This window comes from Cupressus sempervirens, chromosome 3 (assembly GCF_028749045.1).
Source record: "Cupressus sempervirens isolate cs-2001-9-10 chromosome 3, ASM2874904v1, whole genome shotgun sequence".
NCBI lineage: Eukaryota > Viridiplantae > Streptophyta > Pinopsida > Cupressales > Cupressaceae > Cupressus > Cupressus sempervirens.
In genome coordinates, this window is record NC_143120.1 from 927,501,894 (window position 1) to 927,509,532 (window position 7,639).

The window sequence follows — 7,639 nt, forward strand, 5'->3', positions numbered from 1 at the left end:
TATATCATATTTAGTAGGTGAGTGAGATAGAGATTGTGGGTAAGAGTCTTATAGATTTCTAAGTACCTCTAAATCTCTAGTTAGTGCTACTCCTAACAAAAGTGGTGTAGGTGCACACACAATGCAAAAAAATGTAGATTCAAAAGAGCAAGAGGATGATTGATGATTGAAGATCAATCATAGGATTGTCTAGGATGTTTTCATTGGGTTTTTTAGATATGTGTAATGAAACAAACATGTAACAAACCCCATCTTGTCACATAATGTCCTAGATTGGTGAACTATAAGCCACCATCAACATATGGTCCCAAGTGGTAGTAGGAAGAGTTAGTAGATTGTTATAAGTCCAAATAGGCACTTTATGAATATTTTAATGAATATTAAATAAGACACAAGTCATAGGGGTCATTAATCAAAATGTTGCAATAATATGTCGAATTTGCATTAGTTGTAAAAGTTGCTAAAAGAGTAGCATTGGTAATTAGTTGCAAAAACCAATCCCAATGAACATATGGTTTGAAATTTTGTTGTAGGCCATTGGGAAAATTTTAAATGAAATCAACACATTTAAATGAGGAAGTATGGAAGGATTGTAAAGAAGCTTGATATCATTGAAGTAATAAACAACTATCATTTCCTGTATTTTCTCTATCAAACCATTTTGTATTTCTCTGTACAGATTGAACATGATTTGATTCTAATTGGAAAAGGTGGTGAGGTGTTCAAACTTTCGTTTCAGTTTTGTTTGAGTCAAATTGGAGATTGGAGGTGTGAGAAAACACATATTGTTTGCATACACACATAAAACCTTTCATACCTAGGGTTTTGGAGAAAAACAACCATATCTTCTAAATCCACGATGGGAAAAATCTGAATCTCTGGGGTTTGCAATATATGTGGATGTACATTGAGATTTTTGGGGTCTTAGAATAGACTCTAGCAGTTGGTGTGTGTGGATTCAATTTCTTGGACATCATCTCAATGTGACTATCCAGAATTGCATAAAAGTGATTGAAAACCCTAAAAATGGTGGAATTTGATTATGAAATTGTGGATTTGGCTTATTCTAATGTTTCTCTAAGTAATCCATTAATTATGGGATTTAAACTAACCTTGAATTGAGTACTTCCTTCGAAAAAGCAACCTAATTGAGGTATTAGGCTTACTAGGTCTTGGCAATGTTTCCATAGAAGATAGTAGAGTCAAGTTTTGATCTTTTGGAATTGGTCACATCTACTATTGAGTTAGTCCTTAACATTTTTTGCAGCCTATTGTCTGCTGCTCTCTCTATTTGTAATTTATTAGCTTTCTTCAATAAAAAATAAAAAATAAAAAATAAATAAAAAATAAAACAAATAAAATTAAAACAAATTTAAAAGTCTTAATAGTCTAACAAATTCATCACCATATAAAAATATTTTGGTTTATTAGTCTGCGAGCTGGCCGATATAGTCTTCTAGTATTGAGTTAGTCCTTAACATTTTTGCAACCTATTCTGTGCTCTCTCTATTTGTAATTTATTAGCTTTCTTCAAAAATAAATAAATTTAAAAGTCTTAATGTTCTAACAAATTCATCACCATATAAAAATATTTGAAAGCTTAACATAAAGTCCTTTCTTTGTTTCTACAAATATAGACAAGTTATTTAAGTAAAATGCATATCTTTTTTTTGTTGAAGTAATTAAAAAAATTACTAGGATGAGATGTTAAAAAATAATTTAGTCACAACATGCTCAGGCCGAGTCAAAGATGGTACAATCTAGTCAAATCAAATTCTCAAAATTCAAAAAGACGTAACATAAAGAAGATCCCAAATCTATATATTTACTTAAAAGTTAATGAACACTAGTATCTATCTAATCAATAAGATAAATTTAATTTTTTTTTTCAAATTAATTTTAAAACATCTCTTAAATAGATTTATTTAAAATATCCATAATATATGAACTAGCTTTAAAAAAAAAAACCTCCCTCTTTATCAACTCAGCCCTTACAACCTATTGTTACCATTGTAATTAACCCCTCTCTCTAAATAACAAGATAAATTAAATACAAGATCTATCATAATATAGTCAAAATTTCGAACACAAAATGTGTGCGTTCCACAAACTGCAATAATACAGCTTCAATACATTGGCAATCTTTGCACAGCACGTTGCAATTATTAAGGGGATTGTCCGCATTAATCCTGTCGTTACTCAAGATCCATAATTTGCTCTCAATTGGTCGGTTACAACATTGTATACTCCTCTACTGTAGTTTCCTAACGCTCGGTCGGTTACAACATTGTATACTCCTCTACTGCAGTTTCCTAACGCTCGCCTTATCTCTTGTATTGGCAGTGTAATCAGACCATGAGTACAAAGCTTCGGCAGTATCTATGGTAGTAGTTCAAAAAAAACACTTGGAAATACAGTAGCTAAAACTTCAAAAAATTAAAGCAGTACCATTACGCCGGACTAGGGAGAATGAGATGCAGCAGCTTGCAGAACTTCATTGTATCAAAATTAGCAGCAAGAAATCTCTTTACGCCCCCAAAATCCATGGCTGCAAGCTTTCTGTTCTGCTCAGTTGAGAGAGTATTAGTAACCATCTGGATATTCATCATCATTGTAGCATCATACCCAACTCAAGTACACGCCCACAATGAGAATGGATCCAGAAGATCTGTATTGGATCCAGGTTTATCCAGAGATTTGGCGACATTAATGGCCTTCAAGCGACATGTAGAAAGAGACCCCAATGGCAGGCTGAGCAGCTGGGTGGTCTCAGGTTCGAATCCCTGCAGTTTTGATGGAGTGCAGTGTATGGACTCAAGAGTCACAGGGATTGATCTCAGCAATTCGGGACTGGTATGTGAGTTTTCCTACGTGTTTTGGCTTTTTGGGCTTGAAAAAACCGAGACCCTGGTGCTGAAATCCAATGCATTCTATGGGAATGTTTCACACGCAGCAGGTAATAATGTAGTATGTAGTGATGGTCTCATAAATGTGGATTTGTCCGGAAATAAGCTTCAGGGGCCGCTTGCTAACAATCTGCTGGGTCTATGCAAAAAAATGGAAGTTCTGAACCTTTCACGGAATGGGCTTTCAAACCCCACAGATGCGAGCTCATTTGGGTTGGGGTCAGTTAAGAATCTTGATGTTTCGAACAATGACCTGATTGGGGATTCAATACTGGCTTCCGTGTTTAACGACTGCAAGAGCTTGGAGTCTCTGGATCTTGCTCATAACAAGATAAGTGGATTTACGCCCGGATTGATACAGGGATGCAGTGCATTGGGGTTTCTGGATCTCTCCTTCAACAACGTATCGGGGAATCTCAGCGGGTTTGGAGATTGCGTGAGCTTGAAGCAGCTGGATCTCTCCTCCAACGTCTTGACAGGTGAAATCCATCCATCCCTTGGTAGCTGTAAGGAACTTAGGACTTTAAACCTTTCAGCAAATCAATTAAGCGGAGAACTACCCGCTTCATTATGGGCCCGTTTGCAAAACATTGAGACTCTTCTGATAGCCAACAACAAGCTTGGGGGTAGCATACCTTCCGAGCTTGGCGATACTTGTAAAACCCTGCAGGAACTGGATTTGTCAAACAATAAATTTACTAGTACAATACCAACTTCGTTTTCTGCTTGCTTGTCTTTGCATACCATCAATCTCAGTAACAATCAGATAACTGGTACCTTCCCTGGGGATTTGATATCTAGCTTAACTTCTTTGCGGAACTTGGTCCTTGCTTATAATAATATCACCGGATATGTTCCAGTGTCCCTTGCAAATTTCACAAGCTTAGAGGTCCTAGACCTGAGTTCGAATCACCTTAATGGATCTATTCCAAGTTCTCTTTGCCAATCTCCTTCGGGGCTTCCTCTTCAGAAGCTTTATTTGCAGAACAACATGCTGACCGGTTCACTCCCTTCACAGCTTGCAGAGTGCACCCAGTTAAGGTCTCTTGATTTGAGCTTCAACTATCTCTCCGGGACTATTCCGGTATCACTTGGGTCTCTTGAATACCTTCAGGATTTGGTAATGTGGTTGAACCGCCTTGAAGGTGAAATTCCAAATGGGCTTTTCAATAGTGGTAGCCTGGAGAATTTGATGCTTGACAATAATTTGATTACAGGTTCCATTCCTTCTGGCCTAAAAAATTGCAACAATCTCGTATGGCTTTCACTTTCGAGCAATAGGTTGACGGGAACAATCCCATCCTGGGTTGGTCAGCTTGAAAAGCTTGCAATATTGCAGCTGGGAAACAATTCTTTATCCGGCATCATTCCTCCAGAGCTTGGAAACTGTAAAAGCTTGATATGGTTAGACCTGAACAGCAATAAGCTGGAGGGTATCATCCCTGCTGAGCTATCTAAGCAGTCGGGCAAAATCAAGGCAGGGGGTTTGTCGGGTAAATTGTATGCATTTTTGAGAAATGAAGGTGGAACCGATAGTGCTTGTAGAGGAGCCGGAGGGCTTTTAGAGTTCGCCGGTATTCGTCCTGAACAAATTCGCAGGATTCCACAGATCATTTCTTGTAATTTCACCAGAGTCTACATGGGAATTACTGTTTATGCGTTTAAAGATAACGGGACTCTTGTTTTTCTTGATCTCTCATACAATTTTCTCTCCGGGAAAATTCCTGAAGGAATTGGTTCTATGTATTACTTACAAGTACTGAATCTCGGTCATAACAATCTTACAGATTCCATTCCTTCTGCTTTGGGAGGTTGTAAATTGGTGGGGCTTATAGATTTGTCTTCTAACAATTTGCAAGGATTCATACCTCCATCCTTATCGGGGCTTTCTCTACTGACAAATCTCGATGTTGCCAACAATAATCTCACCGGCCAAATTCCTGAATCAGGTCAGCTTTCAACCTTTCCCACGTCAAGTTACGAGAACAATTCAGGTCTATGTGGAGTGCCTCTTCTGCCTTGTTCTTCAACTGGCAGTGCATATTCTCCTGATGAAGAGCACCCAAAATCTCACCAGAAGAGAGCTTCTTTGGTAGGAAGCATAGCCATGGGTTTCATCTTTTCTCTTTTTTGTATATTTGGCCTCATAGTGGTGGTGATCAAAAGCAGAGAACAGAAGAAACAAGAAGATTTGCGAGATGTGTACATGGACAGCCTCCCTACTTCAGGGAATGGGAGCTGGAAGTTAACTGGTGTACTGGAACCACTTAGTATCAATGTTGCAACTTTTGAAAAGCCTTTGAGAAAGCTTACATTCGCTCATTTGCTTGAAGCCACCAATGGGTTCAGTGCAGATAGTCTGATTGGATCAGGAGGATTTGGGGATGTGTACAAAGCCCAACTTAAGGATGGATCTGTTGTTGCAATCAAGAAGCTTATTCATGTAAGTGGACAAGGAGACCGAGAATTCACAGCAGAAATGGAAACAATTGGGAAGATCAAGCACCGGAATCTGGTTCCACTACTAGGCTATTGCAAAGTTGGAGAAGAAAGGCTACTTGTCTATGAATACATGCGATGGGGCAGCTTGGATTCTGTTTTGCATGATCAGAAAAGAGCGGACATTAAGCTTGATTGGCCCGCAAGGAAGAAGATTGCTATTGGTGCAGCTAGAGGCTTAGCGTTTCTTCACCATAGTTGCATTCCTCACATCATACATAGAGACATGAAATCAAGTAATGTCCTTCTGGATGAGAATTTGGAAGCTAGGGTTTCAGATTTTGGAATGGCAAGGCTTATGAATGCAATGGATACTCATTTGAGTGTCAGCACACTTGCAGGCACACCTGGTTATGTTCCTCCAGAATATTATCAGAGCTTCCGATGCACAACAAAAGGAGATGTTTATAGCTATGGAGTGATTGTGTTGGAGCTTCTCACGGGGAGGCAACCTATAAATTCTGTAGATTTTGGAGACAATAATCTGGTTGGATGGGTTAAACAACATGCGAAATTGAAAATCACAGATGTCTTTGATCCAGAGCTGATGAAAGATCCAAGTTTGGAAATGGAGCTGCTTCAACACCTTAAAATTGCTTGTGAGTGCTTGGATGAACGCCCCTGGCGCAGACCGACCATGATCCAAGTCTTGGCTATGTTCAGAGAACTTCAAAAGGATGGCGAGGAAACAGAACTTGACAGCTTTGCACTGGTAGATGCAGATGTTGAAGAAGCTATTGATCAACCAGTTTGACCCATTATCTTCACTCCTTCTATGTCCATACTTTTCAATTTGTTCATAGAATGCAATGCATGACGCTCAATATTAAATTGCTAATAATTTATAGAAGCTCTGTTTTTGAAGCTCAACATACCATATTTTGAGCTTCATTCCTATCAGATGTACATGTTAAGGAAGCTTCTTAAAGTAATCACTTTCCTTTTACTTATTCTTCAGTGGAATGGGCAGCTGCCATTTCTTTGCTCACTAGATCATCCAGGGTGGTTAGGCAAGCTGAAATGCATTTCCATATTTATAGGCTTGCTTTCTACCAAATGAGATATCTAAAGACGTTCCCAAGTCACAATCAGCAGTCCCAATTTCTCCCTTCATTTATTGGATGCTCATTTGGCATAGGCATGCATAGCTTCATTGCAACATTTCCTTCTAATGGAATGGACATAAAATCCTTATTGAAGTTTGATAAAGGCTTTGGACTCCAAGTGATAATGATGGGGAGCTTTGTAACTATTCTGATTCATGTCAGAGTGAGCATGCCAATGGATTGAAAAATCCTTTGGATTCCGCCTCTAATGGCGGAATATTTGCTTCTGGTAATTGTGATTGTACAGAAACATTGGTAGAAATTCTGGATTCTGATTGTGATGATATGGAACAGTACATATCTCTCTCGGAATGAGCAGAGGATTAGATTCCAATCAGTGTGACATGGGTTTTAATTGTAATTTGCGATCTATCTGAACTGAATTTTGAGAGTAGTTATTAAAATGTCTCTCTCTCATCTTTGCGACTCTGAAGAGAATTAGGTACAACATCACCATTAAATTTTCAGTGACCATAATATATTTGATTTGCTGAAGTGCAAACATCTTCAAAGGTACTGTATCATTTCTGAAGCTTTGTAATGTGCCCGATAGTTCTCATTATACTAGTAAATAGATCAACATTGAGTTGTTCTCTTTTAGTTAGGTGTTTTTCATACTATCCCATATTATGGTTAACAAATCCTGATTTCCTTTTTCATTTATGGGTCAGTGGAGATGTATTTAATCTCCCTGTACTTTTACAGTCCCATTGACCTATTTGGACATTTGAAGGCATTAATATACTTCCCAGCTGCCTGCTTGAGAAAGATATCTAATTGTTGTTACTCCGGGCTTATTGTATGTGGTTTTTGCATTAAGGTTTCGGAGCGCACACTGTAATCCTTCATCTTTCTATTCTATGAGCTTTCTATCATCGCAGTGATGGAACACAGTGTGATTCGAAATGTTGGTACAAAGATATACACAATCTAAACCAAAAGCAACAAAAATAAGCATCATAGATTGTCTGCCAGCTAGAAAGCTCATGTTGTTTGAGCAGCATTTGTATTTATATGGTGGGAAGCTTCTAACTTAGAAGGTTCATTGTGTGTTTCAGTTTTTTGAGTAATTTCAGGCATCCACAAGCATAATTTTTTGATGGTTTTTTTTCAGCTTCTAGTTCTTCA

The 7,639-nt window shown here is 38.1% G+C and overlaps 1 pseudogene across 1 annotated transcript; it reads left to right on the forward strand.

The window, feature by feature from the left end:
- The first annotated feature begins 2,169 nt into the window (after positions 1 to 2,169).
- Positions 2,170 to 7,023, forward strand: LOC149569783 (uncharacterized; annotated as a pseudogene). Its single transcript, XR_016362806.1, has one exon. The product of XR_016362806.1 is annotated as an uncharacterized LOC149569783 (transcript).
- Positions 7,024 to 7,639: the final 616 nt, after the last annotated feature.